Genomic DNA, 14,484 nt, shown 5'->3' on the forward strand with positions numbered 1-14,484 from the left:
GGACTACTCTAGTCCACAGTTTCTTACCTAAATCAACAGAGGCACTTGATATATAATAATTATTTTATTAACGTTCGTCACTGAAAGCTTCAGTTATCTTTGCCCGTATCTTTAGTGACGTGGTAAGCTCAGACGTGAATTGCAAAAAGAGATCGAAAATTATTTCCATTGGTAAGAATTGAGAGAGTCCGATCTTATTACGCCAGGGAAGTGGCAGCCCCGTCATCATATTTTAAATGAAAGGTTCCAGAGAAGCCTAATCTTATCCACTTGGTCGTCTGTTAATTTGCTAACCATTTCTTCCTTATGAGACTTGATCAGTTTCCCTTTTCTTCCTTTATTTGCTCATATATTTTTAAATGATGTTTTCATCCCGTAGTCGCGTCACTTCCATAGGTTATGTTCTGTTCACATTCACATTTGCCTCTCTGCTCTCTGTCACAGCATTTCTTCTTTCTGTAACCACATATCCTTTTTTTTATTTATTTTATTTTACTAAAACTTTTATTTTCCGTGCCTCTGAAAGACTACCTCTTCACATTACTCGTTAGATTCGTCATTTTCTTCCCATTAAAACCACTTCCGTTCCTTCTGTAGATATATTTTTCCCTATTGAAATCAAATATTTATGTCGTATGTGGCAAATCTCTTATTTCCTTTGTGATATAAATTCATCTACTTGTAACCGTTTTTGTTATATTTTCACTTCTGAATGGTCTTGAGTGCCAGAATTAAACTTCATAACCAACTTAATCAACTCATTAATGAGAGAAGCACTGAAATTTTTAGCCACTTATTTCACGTTTTGCTGTTATTTATTTTGTTATTTAGAATTTTGGCATTGTGTCCATATTGATGAAAAGACCGCTGCCTATATAAGCCTATAGCTTGTATCATATAAGATGCATTGTGATGGAGAGTAATTCGATAATAAAGTTTAATCCGATCACAAGCTTCTAAGTAAACTATGACGTCAAATGCATTGAGAGAGAGAGAGAGAGAGAGAGAGAGAGAGAGAGAGAGAGAGAGAGAGAGAGAGAGAGAGAGAATAAAAAATTTATTTCCATTTTGCAGTGGTTATTCTACATGCCCTATTTTGAAAAGACGTAAAACGTCGTCTATTAACTTATAAGGTACAAGATAATATAGTATTTCTTATTAAAACTCAAACGCACATGGCCGCGTCTTTCTACAGAGAATACTTGCAATTAAAATCATTTTTAAAAATCTAAAAAATAAAAAAATTACGCGTTTTAAAATTAAATTAATTACTGAGAAACTATTTAAAATGATAAAATCCCAAGACATAAAATAGATTTACAATATGAAGTACCATCAGCATTGGTAATGAAGATGAACGATGATTAGTATACTATAGTGCAAATATACAATGTAAAAGCGAACGGGAATAGTTAATTATGTGTTATTTACATGGTAGAAAGTAATTTGAAGTTTTCATAAAAATGAACTAAATATGTGATCTCAATGATTTTATGAAAAAAAATGGTCCATATAGCCGGGATAGGGAAACCTTGCAGCGACATTTATATCATAATAGATTCGTCCTAAATTCCCTGTATGGTAATACAATCATAAATGCTAGGTATGAAGAAAAACCGAGCTTACAACGTACAGTAATAAAATATGCATAATTATTGAATATCTGACTAATAGTTCTTTTTAGAACATCTCTCCAAGTCATACACACACACACAGCTCGCCCTTCTCTAAAGAATACTTCTAAATAAACCTAAACTCTAAAAAATCTGAATACGTAAGTGTTAGATCACGTGTATTTGAAATGAAAAATTTGACTTATTTGCACTTTATTTACGCACACATGCTGATTGAATCTGAATCATTAATAAAATAAACATAACATCAACACATGAAATCGATAACATATTAAATTCAGTCACCTTGCATCTACCCCACCGGGGGCGGGGGCGGGGGGGGAGGGGGTGGGGGGAGTGCCGTCAGTACAACCTTGTTATTGGGGCACGTTAGCAATGCTGAAGGTTCTTTGCAGCGTGCCTTTGGCCCCCAGCTTCAACTCCTTTTTTTCCTTTTACTGTACCTCCTTTCATATTCTCTTTCTTCCATCGTACTTTTTGCCCTCTTCTAACAATTGATTCATAGTGCAACTGCGAGATTTTCCTCCTGTTACAACTTTCAAACCTTTTACTCTCAATTTCCATTTCAGCGCTGAATGACTTCATAGGTCCCAGTGCTTGGCCTTTGGCCAAAATACAATATTCACTCACATTCACCTTTCATCGGTAACTTTAGATCAAGGAAGGTTACAAAATATACGAAAATCATTAAACATATTAAGCAAATCAAAATAAAATCAAACTTACAAACTGATGTGCAATATGATAAACAACACTTCCCAAAATCGACCTGTAATGGATTAGTAAAGCTCATAGTTAAAGGTAAATGCAGCTATCGCCAATGCAAAAAGAAATAACTTTAAGCAGGTGACTTCTAGCGGTAGAAGCTACACTTCACTGGCTGTAACAAGAATGAACGCCGTAATCCAACGGTTCTACGGTGTTGGATTCACAGCAGAGCGAAGGTAAAGTAGAGAATGACCGTTTAGAGGCGAACAACAACGAGCAAAATGTAAATACAACTATATATTGATTCTGTACATACATTACATATATTTTATATGTATTGTAAAATGACCTTTAAAGTGTATTTTTTTAAATAAAAGAGAAAAACTACATAGTTCAACTCTTTATACAGTTCCATGCAACGTTCAAGACACACGTTTTAAGATATAAGTTTTTTAAGCAAACAAAATTCATTTACAGCTTGCAACAGTACGTATTGCCGTTCGAAAGTAATAAGTTACCGAAACCTATAACCGTGGAAATACATTTTCACAACATGCAATGACCTAAGTATGGAAATGAAAATCAGAATGAAGTGACTATTACAAGTGTGTATAGTTGGAGAAACTTAAAGGATAGTAAATGACCATGCATCGACCCAGTACTATATAAGCTTTAGCTTCAGTTGTTAAGATCAACAGTTAGTTTTAAAACTATCTTCAAATGCAAATACGCTGTGAAATTAAAATCATACATTCATTAAAAGTGCAGTGCAGTAAAACTGCAAACAAGCGCCTCAGTGGCGTGGTTGGTATGGTCTTGACCTGCCCCCTCGGTGGCCGCGGGTTCGATTCTCGGGCATTCCTTTGAGGGTTTAGAGAAGTGTAATTCTGATGATAGAAGTTCACTCTCGACGTGGTTCGGAAGTCACGTAAAGCCGTTGGTCCCGTTGCTGAATAACCACTGGTTCCATGCAAACATTAACTTCAACCAAAACGCTAAAACTTTAAGAAAACAAGCCACTTATTCTCAAGTTGCTATTAGTTGCCCTATACTATTATTTATTTTCGATAAAATGTTTTTATTTTTATTTCTTTTTGAAATCCCTAAAATGAAGGTGCAGTCTTCATATTAGTTGGGATGTTGTACCAGACCCTTGGCCCCTTAATCGATATTGCTTTAGCTCCCTCCCATGTTATTAGTGTTCGTCTTACTGAGAAGTCTTTCGATTGGCAAGTCTGTCTTACTTGCACATCGCTCACAGTAGTGGATACTAAAAGCCATTTGGGAGGTAAATGAATGCAAACTTTATATGTAAACAAACAAAAGCTACTTCAGTTTCAGTGTTCATCCATTCTAACTCTCTCGAAGTCGGCGTAACATGATAATATTTTCTGTTCCCTCAGTAATCTATTTTAGCTGCGAAATTTGGAACTTTCAGAACCCAGTGTATATGTTCTCTAGTTGTTATTTCCCATTTTCTACGGCAGTAATTTATTATGCTCAAGACCAGTACCTTTGTTATTGTTAGGCGAGATGTCTTATTTAACCTATATTTTATTATTATTGAGAAAGAATGATATACCATTTAACCATTTACTATTTTTATTGTGTGGCTGATGTGGCGATCAAATATCATATATTGATTCACAAACACACAAAGATTTTTTACAGTTTGTGTTGGTGCGATAGATATCTTATCAAAAAGCATTGTTACATTTGTAGATAATCTGGATATTACCTGTCGTGATCCTATGAATTTTCATTGGGGTTATTCTCAGCATTTAAGACATGCACTTGAAAATATTTTTTTTGCTTGTTTTAAGCAACTTTACCTCTTATTTATGAAGACTTCAAATTCATTGATATTTATAGATAATGTTATATAAGAATCATCTGCAAATTAAATTAAGTCGTATTTACTCAATGATTTAGCCATATCGTTAATATAAATAAAAAAGAAAAATAGTACAGCCCTTAAGATTGACCCCTATGACATGCCATAACCTGCGCTCCTTGGAGATGACAAAACTAAATCAATTCTAACTGACGGAACTAGGCCCGTTAACTAGTTATTAAACCAGAAAACTCATCGATATGCAGTTATTTGCTTTTGTGTGTTGAGTACTGCTTGTGATACACTATCAGAGGCCTGAGAAAGGTCGGGTAGTAAGAGAAGTGATATTTCCTGATAGTCGATCTTATCATATATATATATATATACATTATATATATATATTATATATATATATATAATATATATATATGTATATATATTACATATAATAATTTTCATAAGCGCTGATTCAGTTGATAATTATGCTCTAAAACTGTTGGTTATGTAACAATAGTTCATTCATTAATCTCCAAAACGGGTAACAGCTGTCAAGCAACGATTTTTTCCAGGACTTGATAAAATTGGCAACAGTGAAATGGGACGATAATTGCCTACATCGTCAACATAGCCGCTTTTAAATGAAGGAGTGACATGACTGTGCTTCCAAAGTATTAGGAAGAGACGTGGATGTGCATTAATAATAATTATAATATAAAAGATCAAAATAGGAAGATCATCTTTTAAATACTTATATTGTATGCAGCCGTACCGTGTGAATTTGTTTCACGGAAGTCTGAATGCCAAAGTAACTGTGACCGTCCACGGGTCGAGGACAAAAATCAGGGAGTTTGGATACAGACTGAAAATTACTGTTTACTTTGTCTCCATACCTTTGTGTAATTTCCGAGAATCTGTCTCTCCCACAGTAGTAAAATGCTGGTTAAGGTCCTCCGCCATTTTTAAAGGGTTATCGAAAATGATACAGTATTATTATCTGTGGAAACCAGGAGTAATTTTTTTATCTTTGGAAACCAGGAGTCATTTTTTCAAGTACCTGCCAAATTAGCTCTACTGTTGCCTTTATTCTTATTAATCTCGTTTCAAAAATAGTTCTTTGCTTTACATAGGCATTGTTCCACTTGTTTTCTAGTCTGTTTGAATATATTATTTAAAGCTTGGTTAGCCTTGTCGGTTTTAATTTGAATTGTAATTACTTTGTTTTTGCTATGCACTTTTTTAAAGTTCTCATCAATCCAAGAGGCAATAGGACGAGTTACTTCAGTTGTTACAGCTAGGTCGCTCTGACCATGGGAACCAATAAATGCATCTGTAAGATGCCAATTTGCATGTTTAATATACGGTTTAATATACGGTTCAAGGCTGAAAGAGAACTCATCAGTATATAGCAAAATATATTCAAGGCATAATTTGTACGGCTTTAGAAAGTTCTTTTTCCAGTCTAGGTTTTGGCTTTCTAACGTGAACACTAATAGATATTATTTATTGATCTGCTGTTGGGCTTGGCATTACATAGAATTTTGCTATCATTTGTATTTTGTTTTTGATGACATCTGATTAGGTAGAGGACTTCTCCGTTCTTCTGGTTGGTTTTTCAATGACCTACTTCAGATTCCAGCTCTTAATCATTCTAGAAACATGTTTTCCCTTCTCAAAAAGGTTTTCATTTAGATCACTCATAATGAAAATAGCCTTGTTTTCAGACTCATTTTTAAAAACATTTTCCTATTGAACCTGCAACCACATATCCTCAATACCCCCATAATTTTCCATGTCAGTATCTTTATGAGAATTTGAGGTTTTTACGAATGTACATACATACTCCTGAGCCTCGTCCAGTTCATATACATAGAGGTCGATGTTCCCTTTCTTTACGTTTTAGTTCTGAGATTAATGACCCTAGATCATCCAATACTATATTCAATTCACTACAATATTGAGCTCCTTTTCAATTAGGTGATTTTGCCACAGTAAGTAATGCGCTTTGAGGGCGTCCAATCGAGCTTCTCGCTCACCCACGAGGTCCTTGGTCGTATCCCAAAATCGTCGTCACTGTGCAGCAGCAGTCTCCCAGACCAGATAGGCGTCCTTCATTACAAATTTTCGTCTCCGAGAAAAAGCATCTTTGCATTTTCCACCGCCAGAAATTGATTTGTTGATATCTGGCTAATTTTTCTTTCCAAAGTCGAAACTGTTATTTACTCTATGGTTACATGAGCAGTTGAGTATATGGTCTTCCGTGAATGTCTGAATCTTTTGTCGCCAGTTTTGCTTATAATGTCCTCCAGTTCAAGAAAAATTTTAGAAATGGTGTACGATGAGGAATTTTCTTATAGTTTAGAGACATTCTTTTTCTTTCGGTTGGCGAGTGCTCGGAATCAGTTTGACTAACTGCACTTTAGTTAGACACATCTTACTTATTCCAAGTGACGACAGTGGTTTTAGTGGTAGGCCTTCTAAGAGTGCTTAGAAAGAAACTCTCTTGATGGATTTGCCAAAAAATAATTTTCTCTATTCAGACTTACATTTTATATCTATTTGGTTATTTAATTCTACAGAATCATCTGCTGGATGAATCCCTCCCCCAGTGTTACTCTTATACGATATTACAAAAAGAACGCTTCCTCAAGAGTTTGTGACGTCAGTGAGACCCAAGTCTGAAAAACTCGAATAGGGTACTTTTTTAATTGAAAGATATTATTATAAAGAAATGTAGGATAATACCAAATAAAAAAACAACAATGCCATTGTCGCTTCATCTGTTTATAAATAGCCTTGAGGAGCACACTTTGCACATTCACCAAAGGTATCCTTCATGATCCATATATCCTAAGGGCATCGAACGCTTTGTTGACAAGGCGTGATGCGACCTCCAGCTTACTCTGGAAGCGTTCAAGTTTGTCCCCTCACACATTATATTCCTAACTTAACGTGGAGTGGCCTTCGTAATTATTGCTCATATTTAGTACCACTTATACCAACAAGGATCAGATAAAAAGGACATTGTCAGTTGTAAGTGGAACCACAAAATAATCGAACAGAAACATAGCCTAAATTCAGTACACTAAATAGGTTAAAACGTGCTCAAATCTACAGTCAAATAGAGCCTTGTTCGCCAACCTTTTCGGCTTTAACATGCGAAACGACTTCTTTAGACCTTTTTATGCTCTTCCATAGGGCTATCCTACCTACCTCCCCCTCCCCCGCCCCACAACAACAACTAGATAATTTTAGGCTTACTCCCCGAGTAAGCAAAAATTCCAGCATCAACTCAACAGTCAGAAGAGTTCACTCAACAGTGATACGATCAGTTGAAAGAACCCTTCAAGAAACCAGGTCAGATCAAGAGAGTCCTATATCCCGTAGGGGAGTAGTGCCGTCAGTGCACATCATGTGGTGCACTGTAGACGTTACTTAAGGTTCTTGCAGTGTGCCTTCGGCCCCTAGTTGCAACCCATTTGATTCCTTTTACTGTACCTCCGTGCATATTCTTTGTCATCCATGTTACTTTCCATCCTCTCCTAACAGTTGATGCATAGTGCAAATGCGACGTTTTCTTCCTGTTGCACCTTTCAAATCCTTTCTCTCAATTTCCCTTTCAGCGTTGAATGACCTTATAGGACCTAGCTCTTAGCCTTTGCCCTACATTCTATATTCTATCCTATTTGAGAGAGCCCCATAAACCAGCACCTGTTCAAGGAGAGAGAGAGAGAGAGAGAGAGAGAGAGAGAGAGAGAGAGAGAGAGAGAGAGCTTATAAACTGGAAAAAACAATTTCATTCGGAAAAGATATAATGACAAAAGGAATCAGAATTCACAGGAGGATCAAAGAAATGATAAAAGGACTTTTCGTAATGGAAAAAGTCAGCAAATAAAAAAACACGCAGAGAACAAAAAAGTTATTCTACTGCCCCTTATTCTCTTAAATTTAAAGCAGTCGTAAACGTTATGACCTCATAACTTCATTTTGGGAACCGTTCCATCCTTCGTTGCGCTTTAGTCCAAATGTAATATTCATGTAAAATCTTGAAGGTATGGACCCAGGTACTTCTTTGAAATCCATAATGTCTGGCTTCGATGGTAATTGAAGGACGTTGCTTATAAAGAGCTTTCGTATAACTTTATCCGTCATGTTAGAAATAGGTTAAAAGACTTTAGAGAGTAGAAAAAGACCGCTCCTCTCGTTCGATGGTTGTTTTACGTCCCACTAAAATAGGTGCCAGCTCGTAAGTGATTCATAAAATGCCATTGAACATTCACGCCAAGAGGCATTTTTATCACTGGACAGCTTAAGTTACACTCTACGAATTTCTAAAATGATATTCGTAGGCCTTCGGTTAACTTACGGGGAACAGAAAGAGTTATATCGGTATTTCATCATATAGGTCACTGTGTTAGGTTAGGTTAGGTTCCGTAATGTGTGTGTGTGTGTGTGTTTTTTTTTTTTTTTTTTTTTTTTTTTAACTGAAATCGGTGTTAGTGATCTGAAAAGACTTGGGAGCGATAGAATTGTCATTGCCGCGAGCGTTATCTATCTAGAAAAAAGTATATAAAACATTTTATCAATGCTGACCTTTTCAGCCATTATGTATCCTTCACGTTATTACTTATATTTTATTTATAATAATAATATTTACACACGCAACCCTAAACTGGCTTTCAAACACAAATGCATAGTGTTTGCGTTAGTATGCCTGCAAACCTTGGGTTATACAGTAGCCTGTGTAGCATGGCGTTGCATGATTTAATGTAAAGAGAGGAGAGCCTTGGGTTTCTAGTACCTTGCTCGGGGTTTAAGTCAATCCCTTTCATTATTAGGTGATGTAAGGTTTCTTCTTTATGCATTTCCTTATTTCCCTGCGTTATATGTTCTTTTCTTGACTTTTATTGCCAATGTCCTATTACCTAGTTACGTAATGATGTATAGTACTTATGAAGAATAATGATAATGAGTTACAACTTACTGATTGTGTTAAGCTCTGTAAACGTGTTTTCTGTATTAAGTAGTAATGTTTTTATTTAACTGCATGAGGCGTTTTGCTTGGCTCCGGACAAATTCACCTTGCCTTGTGAGGTGAATTTGTATTGTACCCTGCTGCGTTGGCTAATAATTTCTCTTGTTGAAGGTGTAAGTTAAGATTTGTTTTGCTTTGCTTTTGTACATGCATCCCACGTACTTTTGCGGGTTATATATATGTGCATGTACGTACATACATACACACACATGTCGACTGGACACACTCACACACACACACACGTTTTCATATGTTCATTCAGTACAAGTTATGTCGTCCCTATTTTGACGAACTGTCGTGTCCTACTTTTTTCTCTCTTTTTTTTTTTCAAGTTTTTGAGTTTTCCAGTCAGGGTATCTCAGTTTTTGATACTCTATAGTCTATAACATATAAAAATTTCAGCTGTCTTCGTTATCAGATTTTCCAACAAAATATCCACAAAAGATGAACTAATTAGCTCTGAATGATATCGAAATCTTTGTAGAGTATTTTCTCAGAATGAGGAAAAAATGGCTTACTCTAGTTCGTCAAACTGGGCACATTGTAATAGGTATTCACAAAATTGCCTATTTAGCCTTATTAGAGTATTAAACTTTTCTGGTGAATGAACTATGTTTAAGGCAGTTATGTATTTTATGTTATCGTGTAATAGCTGTATTGCCATTCATCATATATACTGGTTTTTATTTTGTATAATTTCATGGTCAAAAGTAAACATATGTATGTCCAGTATATTAGTCAATAGTCAATCAAGTTCCCGGAAGAGGCTTATGATGGACGAAACTGGTGGAACAAACAGATCTGTATTCATGTTCTTCCTTTGTAGTTTTTCTTTCGTTTTCTTTGTGATATATATATATATATATATATATATATATATATAATATATATATATATATTATATACATACATACATACATACATACATACATAGTTATTTTATTGACAAAAGATATACATTTATTAATAAAAATTTGTCCACAAAGAGACATAATACAAAATAATCAAAGTGGACAGTAATCTCTTCTGTTCTTGCAATTACATGGCCTAGAAGGAAAAGTACAACATCAAGAAAAATGCAACTTCAAGCGCAAATAACATAAGCCCATAAGACAATAAAAAACGGAAAAAAGGGACTTACTACATAGAAAAAAACGTATTCGCATCACCATCCAGCATCAAGTCCTAACACACATAATGCTTGAATAAAAAGGAAAAGTTCATTTAAAGAAAAACATAAAACAGGAGGCGGTGATTAACGATATGACCTCCAATATTCATTAATTATACTCGTGGGGTGAAGGAAAATTGGGTGATGTTGCTAGCCCCATGCCCTTTTCCTCCAATAATGTAATTAGGTCAACAGAATAGGTTTCCGGCGTAGCGTGTCCAAACTCCAGTTTTAGCCAAGGATTCCAACCTGGGTCCCTGACTTGGTAGGCGAGAATGCTATGGAGCACATCACGGACCTATTTGTGTGTGTATTATAAAATATATATATATATATATGATATATATATATATATATATATATTATATATATATATATATATTTTATATATATATATATATATTATATATATATATATATATTATATATAATTATATATATATATATATATATCAATGCACTTGTGTGCTCATGCATATCTGTTCTTCGGTCTGGTTGGGAAACGTCAAGAGAAAATCATTCTTTTTTCAGTTTCATTAACTACATACCAGGAGCAGTCTCGTTTCGATCGGCCGTTATGTTGGAATATCTATCTTTGCCGTAACAGACAGCGAGCATTGTAAAGCGTGGTGCTTACTAAAGGCCGACCTTGGTACTCAGCAATGCTTGTTTGCAGGTACCTTTTTGCCCGCGTATCTCATATGCCTTTTACTAAAAGATTGCAGTGTATCACGCTTGCATTCGGGGCGAATCTTATCTTTTTAATAGAGTTACTCCTTCGAATTACTGTTGTAGAGAGAGAGAGAGAGGAGAGAGAGAGAGAGAGAGAGAGAGAGAGAGAGAGATTTCATAGTTTTTATTCCTTAGGCAGAAATTGCATCATAATTCTAGCTATTTTCATGTCAATTATATATATATATATATATATATATATATATATATATATATATATATATATATATATATATAGCACTTCATATCTTCATAGGTGTGTTATTTCATGTGGCAATTTTCATTGTTTTGTAACCAACATCTTGCCATAGTTATTCTTATTAGTACACTTATCACTTCTGTAAATATGATCTTTCCTTTACCTTAGCTATATTCGTCTGTCAAGTTGGCAGTGTGCCATTATTGAGAGAGAGAGAGAGAGAGAGAGAGAGAGAGCAAATTTTGAAAGTGAGTAAAGAGAGCTAGCTGCCTGAAAAGACAGAAGAATAGAAGCCAGGCGTCCGTGAGCTGGCATAGGAGGTGCTGCCATCTGCCAGGATTAGCCGGTAGCCCGTGCATCATGCCACTCACTCTCTCCCCACCCATTAAGTAGCAGCTGAGACCCAACGCACCAAGACTTGTCCTCCTTGTTATATTATTATTTTTTCTGTTAATGTTTGCTTTCAGTCGTGAACTTGGCGTCTTTTGTTGTATCTAACGCCGCCCGTTGGCCAGAGAACGAACATAAGAGGACGAGTATCGATAATATTCTATAGCGCGTGGTCACTTGTCACAAATTTCACGGAACGATCTCGTAATCTGAAAGGATTTGTTGATATTTTGGTGATGTATATCATCTTTGGTTTGATCATGAGATAAAAAAATAGAAAGATGATATTGTAGCTATTAATATCTTACAATACACATATACACACACATGTATTTACAAATACTATGTTAAAAGTATGAACATTTTAAAATGTATACAGTAAAAGGCTTGTATAATTAAGACGAAAGAAAGAAGAAAGACGGTACGTTTCGATCACATATCTATCTCTTCGTTTTCTAACAATATCTTCGTTTAAAAAGGGATAGAAATACCATACAAAATAGAATGGGCTTTTGTTGGCCATTAGTTCTATTCATATGTGCTTTCTTCGTATGATTATATATATATATATATATAATATATATATATATATACATTATAGTGGTGAATTCTAGTAAACAAAAACCTGGCGGCTACCGAAAGATCTCTGGTGTGCACACTGCTTATCCAAACCCATCCGTACCTGCACATTTCTTTTGTTCCCCAGTTAAGTGGTGTCTTGGTTACATTACTCTCTCTCTCTCTCTCTCTCTCTCTCTCTCGTTGTCATTTAGTTCATACCTTGAAAGAGAAATCCTTGTCTCAAGTTGGCATGAGATGGCCTAATTATGCTTTGATCAGACTACTAGCTATGTTTCATAGTCTTTCTAATGCCGTAGAACCTAAGGTAACTACTATAACGCGTTATACATCTTATTTAACGTAAGGGTGTTCGTATCAGTCTTTATATCGTTAAAATGTTGTGAAAAGGGGGGCTATTTTCATAGTATCTCAGTTACTTACTGAAACTGGATTTAGTTTCAAGGTAGGCAGGGCCTTCACATTATTAAAAAAAAGGGGGGGCGATGGGGGTGGGGGAGGAAATGTCAACAACTTCATTGTACAAGCATTTAAAAAAAGATAAGACTATTTGTAATTATAAAGTACAAATTGTTTTAGAGATGATATTGTTTCTTGGGGAAATAACCTCTTAAGTATGTGGAAATCGAAAAACTCCTAAGTATGAGGAAATAGAAAAACAAGGCATCATCAAACTATATTGGTACGTTTCATTTAAAAAATGGCTGTTTTTTTTCCAGTTTTCGTATTATAGATTAATGTTTGGTTTTAAAAGAAAAGATATTGGACGTATAATCACATGATGCACGATAAAAAAACGTGATTCACATTTTGGTCGTCCTGAAAATTACTAAATGTAATTCATTTATCTTCTTTGCCTTAACTCACACACATATGAGTAATACATTTGTGTTTGAAAGGTGTTGCGATGGAAAATTGAAATAACTAGTTTAGATTTTGTATGAGATAAATAGAAGTCCACTGATTTAATGTTGCCTTAACTCAATAGCCACAGCATGTTTTCTTTCGTGACTTCTCCTCTCACAAGTCACAAGTAGACACAACAGTTACTTAAGGGTCTTTGCCGCGTCCCTTCGGCCCCTAGCTGTAACTTCTTTCATTCCTTTTACTGTACCTCCGTTCTTATTGTCTTTCTTCAAGCTGCCTTTCCATCCTCTTAAATTTTTTGTTTCATAGTTCAGCTGGGTGGTTTTCCTTCTGTGGCACCTTTCAAACCTTCTTCCTGTCAGTTTCCCTTTAGCGCCGAATGACCTGAGAGGTCCCATCACTTGAGCACTTGACCTTTGGCCCAAATTCTATATTCTATTCTATTCTTGAGCTTCGAATATTACATCTGGTTTGAGGTGGAGGGGAGAAGGAAAGGGTTAGTACTAACGTTGGAGGTAATGAAGATGTTATTTTTATTTTTAATGACAAGCTCTCATTTCACACTGTTGGACATCATTGGGCCCAAGAAACATCCAGGGTAACACATTTGGTAACCTAATTTTTCAGACATTTGAGGTGCATGACATGGGCTTTCAAAACAGTTGAGAACTGTTCCAAATTGTTACCATTAGAATAATGAATAGTTGTAGCCTTGTGGCTGTGTCAAAGTTAGTTCAATATAGAAGTAACAAATGGAAGTTTGATGGGCCTTTTATTTTTTAGGCGAATAGGCTTTAAGAGTTGTGAATAAAATATCTAGGATTTGAATTTTCCGAAAGGTTTACAATAGTTTCAGAATTTGCCAAGTTTACGTCAATACATACTTTCAGAATGTATTTCAAAAGAAGATGAAAAGGCAAAAAAAAAAAAAAGAGAAAAAAAAGTTTGACTGAGGTGATGAATGTAATATAAAAATATTTAGTTGGGTCAAGGTTGAATAGACTTCATTATGAATACCGAGGTGTAGTTCTTTAAATGCGTAATACATGCTGCATGGAGACAATATGTGTGATACATGCTGCATGGAGACTCGGGAAGAAGTAAATAAATAGACTACGCGTTATAAAAAAAAGAACACTTCAGAAGCAACAGGTGAGAAAATATGAAATTCTCCCTTTCGTATGTTTCATCAGCATTTTGTTCTTTATTACTTGAAGACTAAAAAAAAATATCTTAAATTATTAAATACTGGGATTTTGTGACTATTTTTAACATTCATGATTTTAATATAAAAGAGGACATGCTTTCCAATATATATGCTAGTTTTGAGATGAGCTC

Source organism: Macrobrachium nipponense, chromosome 24, assembly GCF_015104395.2.
Source record: "Macrobrachium nipponense isolate FS-2020 chromosome 24, ASM1510439v2, whole genome shotgun sequence".
NCBI classification, from domain to species: Eukaryota; Metazoa; Arthropoda; class Malacostraca; order Decapoda; family Palaemonidae; genus Macrobrachium; species Macrobrachium nipponense.